We start from the raw sequence: 20,167 nt of genomic DNA, 5'->3' as shown, positions 1-20,167 counted from the left end.
CTATGCAGTCCCAGGAGCTTCAGAGCTTTAGATAAGTCTCGGTAATAATGACAGCATATGTGAGTGAGTTTTAATTAAATTAGTAACCGAATTCTGTGCCATGGTATCATACATCACAGAGCCTTTAAACCACAAGTTTTCTCCTGGAGGCAATAATGCATTCAACTGGCAGCAAGCAAATAAAATAAATAAATAAATAAATAAAAACAACAACAAATAAATACACACATTGATTGTCTCCAAGAAAAAAATATGGAGTTGCAGTCAAAGCACAGCTCAACTTTTTGTGCCAAACAGGGCATGTATCAGAATGTCTAAAATATAGGTTCTTTCTGACACTTAATATCTAATCCACCTGACAAAGTGATACAGTCTGTGTGATCTCTAAGCCGAGCAACTGTAAAATAAAAAAGTGTTTACTATACTTCTATACCTCTGCCAAAATCTGGCAGGCACTGTATATATAATTAAGCACCTCCCTATCTTTAAACATACGAGTAGTCAACGGACTATTTACATGTGTACATACCCTACTGGCACTTTCTACCCTTACCTGGAAGTAGAAGGGAGGAGTAGAAGTTGACTGCCTCACAAGTTACTCTCTCATACTCTAAAGAGAGGTTGTGCTACAGCCTAATTATGACAGAAGCTGTAAAAAGCCTAGGTCTTTTACTGAAAAGGCCTATCAAAGTGAATAGCAAGTTATCGCCTGTTGTTTGTTATTAACAAGTTTATAAGATTCAATAGAGAATACAAGCCTGCTATAGAATTCAGGAGGATGGTTCTAAAAAAGAAATCATCTCTATTAAAATCTAGCAGATTTTAAATGAACAGAAATTACAGAATTCCTATAAAGCCTCTAGGTTTCATTCCTATTGAATTCTATTGGATTTTCCATATGGGACTGTCCACACACTTACGTATGAATGCTGATGATGCAGCAATGATCTCTATGAATAATTGTGTGCAAAGTTTATTCATGCTCTTGGCCCAAATGTGGGTGGGCTGTACAGGGAGGGCACAGGAGGTCAGAATAGATGTGTATACTAACATTTTAGGGAGATCAGTGTGCTCTAGCATAGGGCTCTATTTCTGTTACTCCAAATGGTAGTTGGTTTAGAAGCTTTGTCCCCCTTGATTTTTTTTATTAATTAATTATTAATTATTATTATATTTAACAGATGTTATAGGAATAATACTGAGTCTAATTCTGTTTTCATTGCCACTGCTTGTATACTAGCATAACACCATCACCTGCAGTGGAGTTACTCCTAAGCTATAACAATGTGTGAAGTGAATTCAGACCAACATATCTTTCAACAATTAAAATGGCACTGCCTCACTACTGTATTGGAAGTGTAACATTTTCAAAAGTGCCTACATGACTTGTCAATCTGAGGCCCATTTTAAAAAGTGATAATTAGGCTTCCAAGTGCCTAAGAGGATATTTTTGAAATGCTCCTAAGTCCCAGGTCACTTCTGAAAATGGAAATGAGTCTCCTAAATCACTTAGGTGCTTTTGAACATTTTACCCTATGTCTCAGAGCACAAACCCTATGATTCTTTGATATTTAATTTAATTAGCTTTTTACCTTGCAACAATAACTCTGCAATGAAACTGTACATTAGCAGTACTTTTGGGGTAAATTTTGTATCCAATGATAATACCTTTACTTTTATTCAGATACATGAATCAGATGATTAAAGATGATGGATTGTACCCAGATTTTAATATCAACCAATGGTCAAGTTCTCAAAATTAACTAATTAGAAGAAACCCTGCTCTCCTGTTGATTTTGATGAGCAAGATTTAGAACCAACTTCAAGAACAATTAAAAACCATGAGAAGATTCCTGATATCCCCCTTTTAAACAAAACATGACATTTCAAACAAGTCCACCAAACATTCAGATGTTTTATTCCTGTAATGTTTTCACTCTGGTTCTTAGATTTTTTGGAGGTGGAAATAGGAAATATAACAACAAAAGAAAATAAATCCATAAAGTGAAATTCATAGGGAAATGCATCCATGCACAGGGAAATACTGTACTACATCAGATATCAACAGATGGTTAACTGTGAATGGCTGTTGACTTTTAATGCTGACCATTGTTTAGCAGCAGTATAGGAAATATTGGTCCAAATCTTTATAAGATGAAGATCTGGTCCGCTGCTCATAGTTTGTCACTGCTGGGATCACTTCTGGAAATTTTTCAGAAAATAGAACTGCGAGGATTATGGCTGAGGGGCTGGGTTTGAAGGAAGAATTGTTGCCATTGTGATGTGACAGTAAGAACTGCTTTTTACTCAATGAAAACTGGAAATTGTGCATCATTACCAGGTGTGGGGCGAGCGAGCAGATCAAATTAAAATCTCTCAGGAGTCTCAGGAACATTGGGGGTGAAGCATCTATCTGATCCAAGAACCATCCTACTGGGATGAATAGCTCAGAGAAAACTGACAGTTGGAAACCTGTTTCCTGGTGTATTTTACTACTGCCCTGAAATTGTGGTCCTTGGCAAGCTTGTGCTCTAGAATGCAACACAAACAATAGCAGAGTGGAACTCCATCCTGCCCACTAGCTAGGAGACCACTCATAGATGGGACTGTAATGGACCAGTCTGACCCTGCTCCTAGGCAGGTACATTTAATAGGAGAGGGGCAGATGTTCCCCACTTCCCAGTCCAACCACACAATAGAAGGCAGGAGTTGGCCCACCTGCATGGTCGGTAGTGAATTCATCTTCAGGACCCAATTAAGCAGAAGGAGGACGAAGCAAAGCTGAGAAGGAAAGGGAAAAAAATTCAAAGTCAAACGACAACGGGCATATTGCTAATACGATATAATTTTTCAGATTTGCTAAAATGTTTAATTTTGTATTGGAAAATTTCACAAAGTAAAAATTACATTATTTGGCCTTTTCTAGCCAAGGCCATTATTATAGCTTCCTGACTTGGTGGGGGAGGGGAGAGATGCATAATTCACTGCTATATCCCTTGTCAAGAGAAATGATGGGTATTTTCCCTTACCAGTTGCTGGTGACCTTTAGAAGTTCACTTGCGATAGGGTGGTTGTGACTAGGAGTCTGATCTAGGAGGTGCTGAGCTCTCCTAGGAGTTTATGAGCTCCCTCAATTCCCACTTGAATCAATAAACATCGAGAGTGCTCAGAATCTTGCAGGATATATATTATTATTATTATTATTATCATCATTAGAGCTAATAATAATTGCAATATCTAAAGGCAGTAATCAAGAATTGGAGCTAACTATGAACACACATTAAAAAAAAGGTAGTTCTTGCTTCCAAGAGCTTACAGTTGACATCCCTGATATTGTAATTCACCTCGCGTATGCCATTCAGTGTCCCACTGGAGTTGATGGGGCACACAGAATGAATTACAGGGTTGGGACTCAATCTGAGACCCCAGTTCTGCAAAGTGATATACATGCTTTACACTATGTGTTGTGAGTAGTCCAATGGGATAGTTTTGTACAAGATAGCCCAATCAACCATTCTCCATTAATTGAGTTCTCCATTAAAAGGTAATCATATGCATAAGTGTTTGCAGGATCAGGGCCTAAGGTACTGAGTACTTTGCAGACACAGAGCTATGACAGAGACATTTATTGCTGTAGCTGTCGCTGTCCAGAGTTTTTGTTTTTTAATGAACACCTGTTGCAATGTATGCACACCCCGTCCCCCTGTTGGGGCAGGGCAGGACTGCGATACCACCACTGTTGCAGTCTCCCCAATAGACTTTAGGCCGAAAGTACCCAGAGGCATTTCCAGCAGCCCTTACTTTCAGCGCAGCATAGCCTAGTGGCCAATTATAGCAACCCTTACATTCAGGGCAGCATGGTTTAGTGGCTAGAGTCAATATAACCACCCTCAGGTGCAGGGCAATATGGCCTAGTGGCCAGGGTCCATATAACAGCCCTCTGGTATGGGGTAATATGGCTCAATGGCTGGGGTCAATGTCACAACCCATAGGCGCAGGGCAGTATGACCCAATGGACAGAGTCAATATCGCAGCTCCTAGGCATGGGGCAGTGAGGCCTAAGGGCCTGTATCTGGGGAGGAGGAAGGGACCACCACCATGGCAATAGCAGCCCAGGTAGGGAGGCCTGGGCCCGCCCGATTCCACCGAGCCTCGACCCAGGGCCCGGAAAGTAGCGGAGTGGTCCACCATTGGGTCAGCAGGGACTCCCACCGAAACACGCTGACCTCACTCGGGTGTGAGGTACCACTCGTGCACCCTCCCTGGGTCACTTCCTACTGCATTTCCAGGCATTGTAGTCCATAGAATATCAGGGTCACCGGGCTCCTCAGTGTGGGTGATTCCCTGTGGTTCCGTCGGCTGCATCCCTCCAATCTGGCTCTCAGGGTCTCCAGTTCCTGCAGGCAAAGGCTGTGAGGGCTCTTTGGCTGGAGACTCCACGCAAGGTCTTTCCCCTCTGGCGGTCAGCCTAGAATGAGCTGGGCTGCTCCTTTTTATACTCAGGCAATAGTTGGCACGTGTCCAGCATGGTCTGAGGGGCAGGACTTCCGCTGCCCATAGTGTGGGGTTAACCCCCTCTTGTCCAGTGCGGGGTATGCAAACCCCACCACAACATTAAAGGTAGATAGATGATGATTAGATTAATGATAGGATTCCAATTCCATACACATATCACCCAGTTCTTGCTATGTTTCTTTCTTTTTATCCCATAAACATGTCTTAATTGCATTTCATTTGCTTGAGGATATAAAAAAATTGTAGTAAACCTCTCTTTTACAAGAGTTCCAGAAAATTACACTTTCCCTTCCTCACTCTAGCGCAGTTACCCAGTTACATAACATAGCAAAGATATAGCTGTTTTCTTCTAGAGCTTTTTTTACTTTACTTTAGCTCCTGTACAAATGTCTTCCAGACAACTGCAAAACAACTGGACTGCTTGTTAGATTATTGCTGACATGTTTCCGTTATTCTAGATCTCTGAAAACTAACATGCAGAAGTAGGGTGGTGGTGGAATATTTTAAGCTTTGACTTCTAGGTTCACAGGCAAAAGAGCAGAGTTCTAGTCATTCCTTGCTTTCAGTGGCTAACAATGGAGCATTTAATTAGCTACACCCACAAGGGATGTAAATTGCTAATAATTCCGACCCCAGGAGTGAAAGTTACTTAACAATAATTTCTTAAAATGTGTAAAGAATCCCAGAAACAAGCTTCTTCAGGATGCTCTTGCAGCCAAATGTCTGATCTTGTAGAGGTAGAAATCCTACTTGCCTCCAAGTATTGAAGACTGGTAAAACAATTTATCTGAAATGGCAGCACTGAAAGGCTCATGTGCAAATGACAGCAAGAAATCAAAAGATTTCAGGAAATAGGGTCTTTGTTTTTAAACAGACAATTTTCCAATTTTTTTACCTAAAGGACAACATACAAAAATATCCTAAGTATTATTTTTCAGTAAATGTGTGTATCTCTGTGTTAGTAAATCTTCAATCAAATCTCTTGATCTATTTGGGGTTCTAGTAGGCTGTTCCACAACTTTCCAGCTTGAATCTTGAGAATGACAAGGGAAATTTCTGATTCACACTCTGAAATAAAGAATGTGTATGCAGTATATAATCTATATGTTGTGGACCAGATTATCAAAGCTATGTGTATGTCAATATGCATATACATTTGTGCACTTCTGTTTACACAAGCAATACCTGATCTGTGTGCAAATTAGATATTTACATATGCACAAGGCCAGGTAGGTTCCTAATTGTTTTGTTCCTACACGGACACCTGATTTGCAGGCAAATACCTGATAAATAAATGTATAAATAAGGCACCAGACAACTGCCCCAGCTCTCACCTCCTCCTTGGTCTTTTAGCTTCTTCCTTTGTGTTTGCCTGCCACAGCCTGATAACATAATTCACTGCTCTCCAGATATCAACTACTTTGCTGTGTCCAGAGATTGACTTTATCCAGCCATGGTGACAGGATCAACCGGCATGTTCATACAAATCTTTCACCTGCTGATCATCCCTCTGTCAGATGTTAGAGCCCACCACCCACCAGGAGGAGCTTTCATTAACGTTTACACAAGAGTCTTTAATAAGTCTTGTTTGGGTGAGAGCCACATGACTAGTTTCTTTTAACTAACTCTAGAAATTTCTCCTAGTCTTCCTGTCTCCAAAGTTGCTATGTCAAAAGCCCTAGTGACTGCCATTATGTGATCATTTTTAGAAAGTTATTTTCTGCTGAATGCTTTAGGGCTGGGTTATTTAGTTTTGCTTGGGGATCTGCACAGGGCAGTGGTGGGCAACCGCACGTGGCCCGTCAGAGTAATCTGCTGCAGGCCACCAGACAGTTTGTTTACATTTGCACGGCCGCCCGCAGCTCCCAGTGGCCATGGTTTGCTGTTCCCAATGGGAGCTGTGGGAAACGGCGCGGGCCTTAGGGATGTGCTGGCCACCGCTTCCCGCAGCTCCCATTGGCCGGGAACAGTGAACCACGGCCACTGAGAGCTGCAGACAGCCGTGCAAATGTAAACAAACTGTCTGGTGGCCTGCCAGCAGATTACCCTGACGGGCTGCATGTGGCCTGTGGGCTTCAGGTTGCCCACCACTGGCATAGAAAGATTTGGCATTTCCTGTCTTAGGAGTTCTCAGCTTTCTAGCAGATGAGTTTGCACATGGTGGCATGTAGTGTGGAAAGAACTGTGTGGAATATATGTAAAGGGGACGGATATCTGACCTGTAAATAAATAAACTAGTGCCAATTTAAGCAAGTGCTGTAAGAGTTGAAAAACTCTACAACATACTTCCTCAATAAAGAAGTACATTTGCTAGGTACCTAAGCTTTGTCCTTAAGAGGTCTCTTCTGTAATTTCCTCCATCCATTACCAAACTGAAAAGACACATAACAGAAAACATTTACTATTGGTTTTTGCTTTGGCTCAGGGAATCTTGTGTTGGTGTTAACTGTCACTAAGAACAGCAGGTGGTAATTTTCCAAGGGAACCGAGCAACTACTGGGCTAGCCATTATCCCTATCCCTGAGAAGCATTGTGCCAGGAGTACTATAAACTGTGGGGCCTCGCTCATTTGTCCTTGCTTAAGATGACATTGTCATTCAAGACTACACTGTGAGTGTAAATGATGGTCTAATGTCACTTCTATAATTACTTGGCACCCTGTAATAAACTTTAATCTCACTGGGTCAATAACTGCTCTCAGCTTGACATTCAATAAACAAGAGTTTGAATGTTTTTTTTTCCCAGTGCATTCACTGAATGTTATTTGGGTTGGAGTTCAGAATCATGATAGAAACAAACCAAAACCCTGCATGTGGTTTGAAAATATCGAAGTTGGTATCCATGACTATTACACTGATTTATGAAGTACCTGCTTTGAGAAAATCATAGTGAGCGTAAGTAAATGGAACACTGAGTTCTGACCTAGGGCCCAATCCAGTCCCCATGTGAGTTTTGCCCATATCATAACCCAAAACAAATGAGGCACTCTAAACACACCACTGAGCTACATGAACCTGCACCATGTTTAAGAACTCATAGCAAATGTTGTGATCGGGGTTGTTCTGGATGGAGGAAAAAGATTACGCAATATTTTTTTAAGCAAACCATAAACTGAATAGTTTGTGGGTGTGACAGGGAAGCGTTAAAAAGCAACTTTTAAGAATCCACATAGCATTTGGTGCACACTCGTAAATCCCTGGGTGAAGATGGCTTAGCAGTATCCATGGAAGCAGGATGCTGGAAAATCTTCCACACTTACCAATGACATTACCCTAGCATAATGCAAATCCATAGAATGATAGAAATGTAGGACTGAAAGGGACCTTGATACGTTCAGGTTCCTGAACTGAGGCAGGACTAAGTATTATCTAGACCACCCCTATAGGTATTTGTCTAAGCTGTCCTTAAAAACTTCCAGTTACAGACTATCTGCTCAATTTTTTTTACTGGGTACCAAACTTAAGCCAACTGGTTTATCATTCCATTCTAGACACCACTATCTTAGTTTCAAATATATAGTATGGCTTTAATGATTAAGAAAACTGCTCACTACCGAGTGAACGGCAGCAGAAAAGACACCCTTCAGGTGGTGAGGGGAGATCTCAGTTGTCTGATCAATGTTCCATGTGCTATCTCTCTCCCCCCGCCCCCTTCACCTGTGATGGGTGTAGTCTGCTGCTTCACACCCCCATCCTTCCTTGTGCTGCATTGGTGTAGGGGAAGAGAATGGGGAGGGATCACATAATGTTGCCAGGAGTCTGTGTTTTGACCAGAAAATCCAGTTTTAAAGGGGACCTGTACAGTCTCTGGTCAGAAGTATTGACCAGACACCAAAAGTCTGATTACCACAATTCCATTGCACAAATACAGATAGATATCATCTTCCTTTCCAAATGCAAACGGATGGACATCATACCAAATGGACTGAAGGTGAAAAATCCATTGCTATCTACATACTGCACAGACCACAGTGAGAGATTATGCCATACACTATCAAAGAAACTGAGGAACCACCTGATCAGCATCCTATACAGCAAACAGAAAAACATCAAGAAAGAGCTCTCCAACCTGGAGACATTCATAAATAACCAACCCTCCACACAAATGGACTTTACTAAAATAAGACAGGAGATCTACATTACACACTTCACCTCTCTACAAAGGAAAAAGGACCGTAAGCTGTCTAAAATCCTACCTGCCACATGGGGCCACAACAGGGGTACCCCTAACTCACCAGTAATATCATCAATTTATCCAGCTACACACTCAACCCAGCAGAAGAGTTTGTCCTATCTCGGGGACTCTCTTTTTGCCCCAGCACCCCCACGAACATGATACAGTTCTACGGTGATCTGGAAGCCTACTTTCGCCGCCTCTGACTCAAAGAATACTTTCAAGATAACACTGAACATCGCACTGATACACAGATACCCTCCCACCAACACAGGAAGAAGAACTCCACATGGACTCCTCCTGAGGGTCGAAATTACAGTCTGGACCTATACATAGAATGCTTCCGCCGACGTGCACAGGCAGAAATTGTGGAAAAACAACATCGCTTGCCTCATAACCTAAGTCGTGCAGAACGCAATGCCATCCACAGCCTCAGAAACCACCCTGACATTATCATCAAAGAGGCTGATAAAGGAGATGCTGTTGTCATCATGAACAGGTCTGACAACCAGAAGGAGGCTACCAGACAACTCTCCAATACCAAATTCTACAGGCCACTTTCCTCAGATCCCACTGAGGAATACACTAAGAAACTGCACCATCTACTCAGGACACTACCTACACTAACACAGGAACAAATCAACATACCCTTAGAGCCCCGACTGGGGTTATTCTATCTACTACCCAAGATCCACAAACCTGGAAATCCTGGACGCCCCATCATCTCGGGCATTGGCACTCTCACTGAAGGACTATCTGGATATGTGGACTCCCTACTCAGACCCAACGCCACCAGCACTCCCAGCTATCTCCGTGACACCACAGATTTCCTGAGAAAACTACAATGCATTCGTGACCTCCCAGAAAACACCATCCTAGCCACCATGGATGTAGAGGCTCTCTACACAAACATCCCACACACAGATGGAATACAAGCTGTCAGGAACAGTGCTGTCAGGAACAGTATCCCTGATGATGACACAGCACCACTTATTGCTGAGCTCTGTGACTTTATCCTCACGCACAATTATTTCAAATTTGGTGACAATATATACCTCCAGACCAGTGGCACCGCTATGGGCACCTGCATGGCCCCACAATATGCCAACATGTTTATGGCTGACCTGGAACAACGCTTCCTCAGCTCTCGTCCACTCATGCCCCTTCTCTACCTACGCTACATTGATGACATCTTCATCATCTGGACCCATCGGAAGGAGACCCTGGAAGAATTCCACCATGATTTCAACAGCTTCCACCCCACCATCAACCTCAGCCTGGACCAATCTACATGGGAGGTCCACTTCCTAGACACCACCGTACAAATAAGCGATGGCCACATTAACACCACCCTATACCGAAAACCCACCGACCGCTAGCCTACCTTCGTGCCTCCAGCTTCCACCCCGGTCACACCACACGATCCATCGTCTACAGCCAAGCACTGAGGTACAATCGCATCTGCTCCAACCCCTCAGACAGAGACCAACACCTACAAGATCTTCACCAAGCATCCTCAAAACTACGATACCCACACAAGGAAATAAAGAAACAAATCAACAGAGCCAGACGTGTACCCAGAAGCCTCCTGCTACAAGACAGGCCCAGAAGAGAAACCAACAGAACTCCACTGGCCATCACCTACAGTCCTCAGCTTAAACCTCTCCAACGCATCACCAGTGATCTACAACCCAAGCATATTCTCACCAGCAACCACGCACCGCACCATAACAACTCTAACTCAGAAACCAACCCATGCAACAAACCAACTCTGCCCACATATCTACACCAGCAACACCATCACAGGACCTAACCAGATCAGCTACAACATCACCGGCTCATTCACCTGCACGTCCACCAATGTTATATATGCCATCATGTGCCAGCAATGCCCCTCTGCTATGTACATTGGCCAAACTGGACAGTCACTACGCAAGAGGATAAATGGACACAAGTCAGATATCAGGAACGGCAATATACAAAAATCTGTAGGAGAACACTTCAACCTCCCTGGCCACACAATAGCAGATGTAAAGGTAGCCATCTTACAGCAAAAAAACTTCAGGACCAGACTCCAAAGAGAAACTGCTGAGCTCCAGTTCATTTGCAAATTTGACACCATCAGATCAGGATTAAACAAAGACTGTGAATGGCTATCCAACTACAGAAGCAGTTTCTCCTCCCTTGGTGTTCACACCTCAACTGCTAGCAGAGCACCTCACCCTCCCTGATTGAACTAACCTCGTTATCTCCATACTGATTTATACCTGCCTCTGGAAATTTCCATTACTTGCATCTGACGAAGTGGGTATTCACCCACAAAAGCTTATGCTCCAATACTTCTGTTAGTCTTAAAGGTGCCACAGGACCCTCTGTTGCTTTTTTTACAGATTCAGACTAACACGTCTACCCCTCTGATACTTGACACAATTCCATTGTCCTCCCTCTCCCAGCCAACCCAAGGCTGCTTTCATCCCCAAGCGCTGGCCCTAGAGCTGGGGAGGGGCAGAACTGGAGGAACCCCAGGTGCTAGACCTGGCTGGGCTAGGGAGGGATACTTCCTCTACCACTGCACTGGCTGCTCTCGGGGCTGGGTCTCACACCCATCTCCAGGAACTTCCTCTGGCTGCAGGAAGCTCCCTGCCCCCCCCCCCTTTCTGCCCCCATCACTCCCTGCAAACTATTTGCCTTGGAGTCACTGCTGGATGGAGCAGCAGAGACAGTCCTCAAAAATGTTGACCATAGCTGTAGTGTCTGATTTTGAGAAATTGAAAAGTTGGCAACCCTATTTGGGACCAGGCTCTAGGGCTTGTTCTGCCCAGTGCCGCTGCCTTTGGGTGCTGCACAGTTGGGTGTTTGGCTCCCAGCTTTCGGGGTGGGAGTTGATATAATTTGTATCTCAGGCTGGTAGCCACTGCACACTCTCCGTTTCTGTCTACTGAGTGTAGTGGTGACATTGGTATGGTTAATTTTAAGTGACTTCTCAGAGCAGAATGATTCTCCCCATATGCTTATTCTGCTCCTTCCTACTATCTCCTTTTCTAGACAGATTGTGTCTTTCTTTTTGACTAAAACAAAAACAAAACAGACCCTACACCTCTGACACTGGCTCTCTTTTCTTTTACAACACCCTCCGCCATCTTCTGTTGGCATCATTGGAAAAGACTTAGCGGCTGCAGAACTAAGGAAGCTAGTGTTCCCCATTCCCTAATCTAGAATCAAAGCTTGAAGACAGAGATGCGATGCCAGCTGTACTACTCATTCCTTGTTGCTTGCCTCAGGCCAATTCCGGCATGAAGATGTGTGGTAATAACTGAAATGGCAGTGTGGAGAAGCAGAAACCTGTGATGACAAATCTTTCAGTGAGCTTTCTTTGCAAGCAGGAAATAGCAGCACTTCTCCCTAACAAAGACTTCTTATCATTTACGCTGGCTGCAGTAACTAGGTAGGGATTAAATTTCTGGGGACTGGACATGATGGACTTTTCAACTGGAATGTATTAGTATATATCGTGCCCAAATCTTCAAGGAACAAAAGCTGTCATTATCTAATAGTTATTCAATGCTCTATGTAAAATTAATTGGTGGTTTCTGTCTAGTCCCTGAAAGAAAAGTGTTCAGATCACATAAAAGACCATCAAAACTGGCACCTTTCTGATAGCTTAAGCAGAAGGACCAATGATTAAAGTATATCAAGTAGCATAAGATCATATTAATTCATTGACTACTTTTTTAAATCAGAAAACTATCAGTATTTCTAAATATAAATTTTGGAATATCAGTCTCCATTCAATCTTATTTTCACTTTTCCATGCATTTGAAATTGCCAGATTTGGATTCCAAAGCTTCCTGGAATCACTGTAAAATTGATGCATCAATTTGGTTCATCATGGTAGGGTAGCTCATCTCATTGTTATTTTATAAAGAAAGAATAACTGAGAGGATGTATCCTGAACAGTAAGTTAAGTGGTAGCCTGAACCTAATGCTCCGGATTGCTCAACCAGTGATAGGTGTTTTTTATTTCTGTTTTTCAGTTTCTTCTGTTGAAAGAAAAAGTTAATACACCATCCTCCAGGGAGAGATGATTCAGACATTCCTTTATTGAAAAATCTTTTGCCAAAAGTTCTGAGTCTAGATGTAAAAGAATATCCTGTCTACCTTGAAAAAGTCTAACACATTCCTATGATGAAAACCTATGAAAACTTCCAGGGAGGAAACACCATCATCATATCTCTGTCTGATCAGAAAGATAGAAACAGAATTCTGCTCGTTGATCATACTCAACAAGAAACAGAATTTATAGGGGCCAAACTGCTATTTTCCCCAGATACCAGCCCAGCCACACAGGGAAAGAGAAGGGACTTTGTGATAGTGAAAAATAATTTTGTAGAAACACATTTCTTATGCAAAACTCAATCACTTTTTAATGGAAAAATCACATCAATCCTGGTATTAAACCACCAAGGACCCAGTTTAGCAAAGTACTTAACAAGCATGCCTAACTTCAAGCATATTAAGAGTAGTCCCTTTGAAGATAATGCTTCCCTCTTGAGGTGAGCACCCAGACACTGATGGATTGAAGGACTATAATTCAGATGACACAGGATTTCTTGCATATGATATTAATCTTCCCCTTCTTTGACACACTTCTCTTTGGTCTCCCCAACTAGGAAAGACCTTGTTCTATGGTTTGACATGATTTGCTCTTGACAAATCCATATTGACTGTTATTTATCACCTTATTATCTTCTGGGTGCTTTCAAATTGATTGTTTGATTATTTCTTCCATTATCTTACTGGGTACCAAAGTTAAGATGACTGGTCTATAATCCCATGCCACACACCACTACCTTAACTGTCTGATATATATAGTATGGCTTTAATGTTTGGATGATTACTTGAACAACGCAAAAGAATTGTTGATCTTCAATACACATAAAAGGAATTTTCAAAAAGAAAAAAATAAGATTTTATTCAGAAAATAAAGAAGGTACTGGACCAGATTCTAATTTCACTCACAGTAGAATAAATCCAAATAATTCCATAGACCATACACGTGAAACTGGAATCAGGCCTACAGTGTATAAAAAATTACATGGACTTTGCAAATAATAGTAAAAAAAAAAGCAATTGAAGATTATATTTTGAACCTACCAGTCTCAACAATCAATGTTCTTTGAAAGTACAAGAAAGGGATTTTGAAGAAAATCACATGGGCTTGATCCTGACAATTTTTGAGCTCCTACAACTCACATTGAAGTTAATCGGAGGTACCAGGTTCATCAGCATGAGAACTTGAGTAGTTTGTATGATTTAGCAGTAAGGGCCAGATTCCACCAGCCTGGGACTAACTTAGCAGGTGTCTGGATAACAGAAACTGGCACTAAGTGATATATTGAATTCCAAGTGATTTTCAGTCATTTTGTTATCTAACAAAATTGTTCACAAACATATCCCCCCAGTTCCTTTTATCAGTCTGATTCACATTTTTCTAACTCATTGCAGCCTTTCCCCTCTGTTGGCCAGCCAAGATCAACAGCAGTTTAAGACTTGAAGGAATTTATTCTTCAGGTCTCCACTCACTATGCAACAACAACAAAAAAGCCCAATTCATATGCTCTTTTGGTTTTGCTATGATGTAGCAAACCTCAAAAGGCTGAGAAGTTTGGTTCAGCCTGGTTCATTCTAATATCTGAATCCTTTACTAAACCTTTTCAAAACACCCAGACAAGTTCTACAAATTATGTTGGAAATCTCACAAGAACAGTTTTTTTCATAAAATCTCTAGTACTTCCTGATTTTGGTTAGGTGGAAATACTGTAAGGACAGCCTTTCTTTCTCAGTATTTCTGACACTGGTATGATGAATGTCCAGGCAGAAATTACAGACACATAAAATAAGATAAAATACATACCTCTTCTGTAACGCTTTTCATCAGTAGATCTCAAAGCACTTGATAAAGGAGGTCAGTCTCATTATCTCCATTTTACAGATAGGAAAACCGAGGTACAGGGAGAGGAAGTGACTTGCTGAAGGTCACCCACCAAAGCAGTACTGGGAATTGAAACCAAGTTTCCTAAGTCTCAGTCCAGTACCCTATCCTGTAGGCCATAAAAACAAAGAAAACAAAAAAGTAAAGGAATTTATTTGAGAAAAAAACAAAACATTAATTTTGGCCCTAAGAAAAATATCAGTTAGCTCTTATTTTACAAAAGACAGGCCTGAATCAAAATCCCTAACAACAAATAGTGCCAATGCCCCACCTGTGATCAAAATCCAAATCCAGGCTTTATAAATGACCTCTATTTTACTAATGAAAAGACTCACAACTCATCTTCTGAATATACCCACACTTTGGGGTGTCAAAATCCAGATCGGGATGCACATCTCACATCGCTTTTTATTAGTTAAATAATTAGCTGCCTCTCTTCGCACCGTTAAACACCCGGGGCTGTAGGATGGGTCTCCGCAGGAGGCAGGTGCTCTCCTTCCTTCGGGAGTGGGGGTACTCTGTGATTTTCCTGCAGGAGACCCATACGGATCCGGCCGCTGAAGCTAGCTGGCGGCTGGAGTGGGGGGACAGGGTCTATTTTAGCCACCTCACAGTTCGTACGGCTGGAGTGGCGACCCTGTTCTCCCCCGACCTACAGCCCGAGGTGCTGGGGGTCGCCGAGGCTGTGCCGGGTCGCCTGCTGCACCTCCGGGTCCACATGGAGGGGCTTGTGGTTAATCTCGTCAATGTTTACGCCCCGACATTGGGCCCGGAGAGGTTGCGTTTTTATCAGCAGGCGTCCGCCTTCCTCGGCACCTTGGATCCTCGCGAGTGCCTGGCCCTGGGCGGGGACTTTAACGCCACCCTTGAGGAACGGGACCACTCAGGGACCGAGCAGCACCCGGCCGCCGCGGATGTCCTCCGGGAGATCGTCGAACATCACTCCCTGGTGGACGTCTGGCGCGACCACCACCCGGATGACGTTTCGACATTTACTTTTGTCCGGGTGGAGGTCCATCGGTCGTACCACTCCCGGTTGGACCGCATCTATATGTCACGCTTCCATCTTTCCCGGGCCCACTCCTCCAGCGTCCGGCCGGCCCCTTTTCCAGATCACCATCTAGCCACCGAGACAGCCTCTCTTTGTGCGGAGAGGCCGGGGCCGGCCTATTGGCACTTTAATAATAGCTTGTTGGAGGATGTGGGCTTCATGGCGTCCTTCCGGGAGTTCTGGTTGGCCTGGCGAGGGCAGTGGTGTGCCTTTCCCTCGGCGCGGCGGTGGTGGGACCTGGGGAAGGTGCGCGCCCGGCTCTTCTGCCGTGACTACATCCGGGGCACCAGCCGACGGAGGGATGCGGCGATAGGGCAGTTGGAACGGGAGGTCTTAGAGCTGGAGAGGCGTCTGGCCGCCAGCCCCGGTGATCCATCCCTCTGCGGAGCGTGCCGGGAGAAGCGGGAAGAGCTCCGGACCCTCAAGGACCATCGGGCCTTTGTTCGATCCCGCATCCGCCTCCTTCGGGAGATGGATTGCGGCTCCCGCTTCTTCTATGCCCTGGAGAAAAAGAGGGGGGCCAAGAAGCACGTCACCTGCCTTCTAGCAGAGGACGGCACCCCCCTCACGGATCCGGCGGAAATGTGCGGGAGGGCCAGGGCCTTCTACGCAGGCCTTTTCTCCCCGGATCTGACCGATCCTAGCGCTTGCAGAATGCTCTGGGATGAACTCCCGACGGTCAGCGCGGGCGACCGAGACCGGCTAGAGCTGCCTTTCACTCTGGCCAAGTTCTCAGAAGCCCTCCGCCACATGCCCACCAATAAATCTCCAGGCATGGACGGGCTGACCGTGGAGTTCTACCGCGTGTTTTGGGACGTCCTCGGCCCGGACCTTGTCACCGTCTGGGCCGAGTCCTTGCAGGGCGGGGTCCTCCCTCTTTCGTGCAGGCGAGCCGTGCTGACCTTATTGCCGAAGAAGGGGGACCTCCGCGATTTACGGAATTGGCGTCCCATCTCACTCCTCAGCACGGACTATAAAATCGTAGCGAAGGCCATCTAGCTGCGGCTAGGGTCCGTGCTGGCGGACGTGATCCACCCAGACCAGACCTACACCGTCCTGGGCCGCACCATCTTCGACAACTTGTATCTGGTCCGGGACCTCTTGGAATTCGAGTGTAGGGATGGTCTGTCGTTCGCCCTTCTGTCCCTGGATCAGGATAAGGCGTTTGACAGGGTGGACCACGGGTACCTCCTGAGCACTCTGCGAGTGTTTGGCTTCGGGCCCCAGTTTGTGGGTTTTCTCCAGGTGCTGTACGCCTCCGCAGAGTGTTTGGTCAGGCTCAACTGGACCCTGACCGAACCGGTCAGCTTCGGGCGAGGAGTACGTCAAGGGTGCCCCCTCTCGGGCCAGATGTATGCTCTGGAGATCGAGCCCTTCCTCTGTCTCCTCCGTAAGAGGTTGGCAGGGTTGGTGCTGCGGGAGCCGGAGCTGCGGCTGGTCCTGTCGGCGTATGCCGACGACGTGCTCCTCGTGGTCCAGGACCTGGGTGACTTGGTGAGGGTGGAGGCTTGCCAGACCATCTATTCGGCGGCCTCCTCCGCCCGGGTCAACTAGGTCAAGAGCTCTGGCCTGGTGGTAGGGGACGGGTGGCACCCTCCCACCCGCGCTTCAGGCCGTCCGGTGGAGCGCGGGTCCGCTGCTCTATCCCGGCGTTTACCTTTCTGCCACGCATCCGTCTCTGCCGGAGAACTGGCTAGGTTTAGAGGGCAGAGTGTCGGAGCGGCTCCGGAAATGGACAGGACTGCTCCGGTGTCTCTCCCTTCGAGGGAGAGCACTGGTGCTCAATCAACTAGTCCTGTCCATGCTCTGGTACCTGCTCAACACCCTGGTCCCGGCCCCAGGCTTCCTAACCACCCTCCGGACGTTGATTCTGGAGTTCTTTTGGTCAGGACTGCACTGGGTCTCTGCGGGGGTTCTCCATCTACTCCTGGAGGAGGGAGGGCAGGGCCTGAAGTGTCTGCATGCTCAGGTTCACGTCTTCCGCTTCCAGGCCCTGCAGAGGCTCCTTTATGGTGCAGGTAGTCCGGCATGGAGCGTATTGGCGCACGCCTTCCTGCGCTGCTTCCGAGGGCTTCGATATGATCGGCAGCTCCTTTGTCTCCATTCGAGAGGTCTTCTGCGAGGCCTCTCCGAGCTGCCGGTCTTCTACCAGGACCTCCTCCGGACCTGGAAACTGTTTTCAGTGACCAGGTACGTGGCAGCCACCATGGGGGCAGATCTCCTCGCGGAGCCCCTGCTACACAACCCCCAGCTTCGTGTGCAGGTGGCGGAGACCCCCCATGGTGCGCCAGAGGTTGGTCCTGGCAGAAGTCACCAAAGTCGGAGACCTCCTGGACTACGACCAGGGAGACTGGCTGGATCCCCTGATGCTCGCTCAGCGCATGGGGCTCTCCAGACCTCGTACTCCCCGGCGCATACTTCAGGAGGTGAGGGCCGCTTTGCCGCCCGCTGCTCGGGACTATCTCAACCGGGTCCTGCGAGAGGGCACGCCCCGCCCACCCTCCACTCCGAGCCCTCCAGACTTTTTCATCGGGCCCCTGCCCCGTGGACCCAACCGGCCCCCTCCCCGTCCATTCGCCATGAGCTGGCTGCACCATCTGCAGCCGGTTCTGTTCCGGACCGCGCCAAGGAAACATCTATACACACTCGTGCTCCATGTTCTTCATGTCCTCACCCTCGCGTCCCGCCCCGATACGAAGTGGCGGGACCTTCTGCCACCTCTGGAGTGTGAGGAGCCCTTTATTCTGCTCTGATCCCGAAGCCCACCGGGGACATCAGTTGGCGGCTCCTTCACGGAGCCGTGAGCATGGGCGTGTACTTGGCACGGTTTACCCCTATCCCAGACACTTGCCCCTTTTGCGGCGTGAGGGAGACCCTGGCGCATGTTTACCTGGAGTGCGCCAGGTTGCAGCCCCTATTCCGGCTCCTCACGGATATTTTGTTAAGATTTTGGTTGCACTTTTCTCCTCACCTTTTTATTTATGCACTCCCTATCCGTCGCCCCACAAAGTCGCGGGACCTCCTGGTCAACCTCCTTCTGGCCCTAGCGAAACTGGCCATCTATAAAACCAGAGTAAGGAGGTTGGCTGATGGAGTTTCCTGTGACTGTGAGGCGTATTTCAGGTCCTCCATTCTTTCACGTATCCAGGCAGAGTTCCTCTGGGCAGCGTCCACTGGCTCCCTTGACACCTTCGAGGAGCAGTGGGTGCTGTCTGGGGTTCTCTGCTCGGTGTCCCCGTCTGGTTCGCTTTGTTTGACCCTTTGACCTCACTCCTGTCCCTGTTCTTTTATTAGTTGTCCCCCGTAATTTTTTGGTCTCCAGGTCCTGTGGACCGCCCCCCTTAGGCTGGGGGGGATTCTTTAGCAGTGGGCGGGCTTTGCCTGCCCACTTCCTGGATCCCAATAGGTCTGATCACTCAGGGAACAGAAAACTACTCATCCGGTGACCAATATATTTGCCCTCTACCAGACTCCTGTACCTCACTCATCTGGGTCTGTCACAGTGGTTAAGGTTGGCAATAGCACTGTAGTAGCTGCATTAGCTTTACATTAGCTTTTCCACAAGTACCAATACAATTCCATTTTATTCTATAGCAGTTCACATACTGCCCTTGTCACCATGGTACCTGAGAACTTTCCAATATTGCATTAAGTGACATAACTAGTATCTGTCAAGTGTGACTCATTCTTTCTTACAGCCTCTCCCCAGGAGGTGAATTGTGTGTGCGATATAGTGTTGATATTGGAAGGGTTTTTGTTGTTATTGTTTTTGTAGGGGTGATGATAGTTTATATATATACACACACATATGTATACAGGCATCTTACTTTTAAAACATCCTAGGGGTACCATAGGTAAAATTGTGAATTGCAGCTGGGGCAAATGGGAATGTGGATTAGATGGCTTAATAGTTCCGCCCCCCTTCTCTAATTTCTGTGGTTTGATTTGCAATTTTATATTTGTTTGCTCTGTAACCATGCATTACATGAGTAAGAGGGGATACTCTCTGTGAAAGTCTTCATCTTTGTGGAGTGAGCTCTGCTGAGAATATTTTGCACGTCTGAAGGAACTGCTGAGGCTAGTGACATCCCCAGAGGGGATGGAGCTCCTGGGGGGTCATTGTTCAAGGTGACAGTTGGACAGTGGATCTCAAGAGAGGGAGATCTGGGAATGGTAGCAGGGAACAAGGAATCAGGGTGTTCAGACGGAAGGTCAGGCTAAACTCGCCTGGAGAGATGGGCCGACTTAAGAAGGTTAGTAAAGCTCTGAGAAATTAAAAGAAAAGGGCTGAAGAGAGCTCAGCGTGGTGTCCTGAGCCTCCGAAGTTCCCCACATAGATAGACTGTTGGATTTTCAAGGGGAGAGATTCCTCAGAGAAAATGAGGTACTCGAAAACCCGTCCCAAGTAACCCAGCATCAAGGGTTTCTGCTGGAAG

Source organism: Trachemys scripta, chromosome 2 (genome assembly GCF_013100865.1).
Source record: "Trachemys scripta elegans isolate TJP31775 chromosome 2, CAS_Tse_1.0, whole genome shotgun sequence".
In the NCBI taxonomy this organism is placed as follows: domain Eukaryota; kingdom Metazoa; phylum Chordata; order Testudines; family Emydidae; genus Trachemys; species Trachemys scripta.
This window is presented reverse-complemented; position numbering follows the sequence as displayed.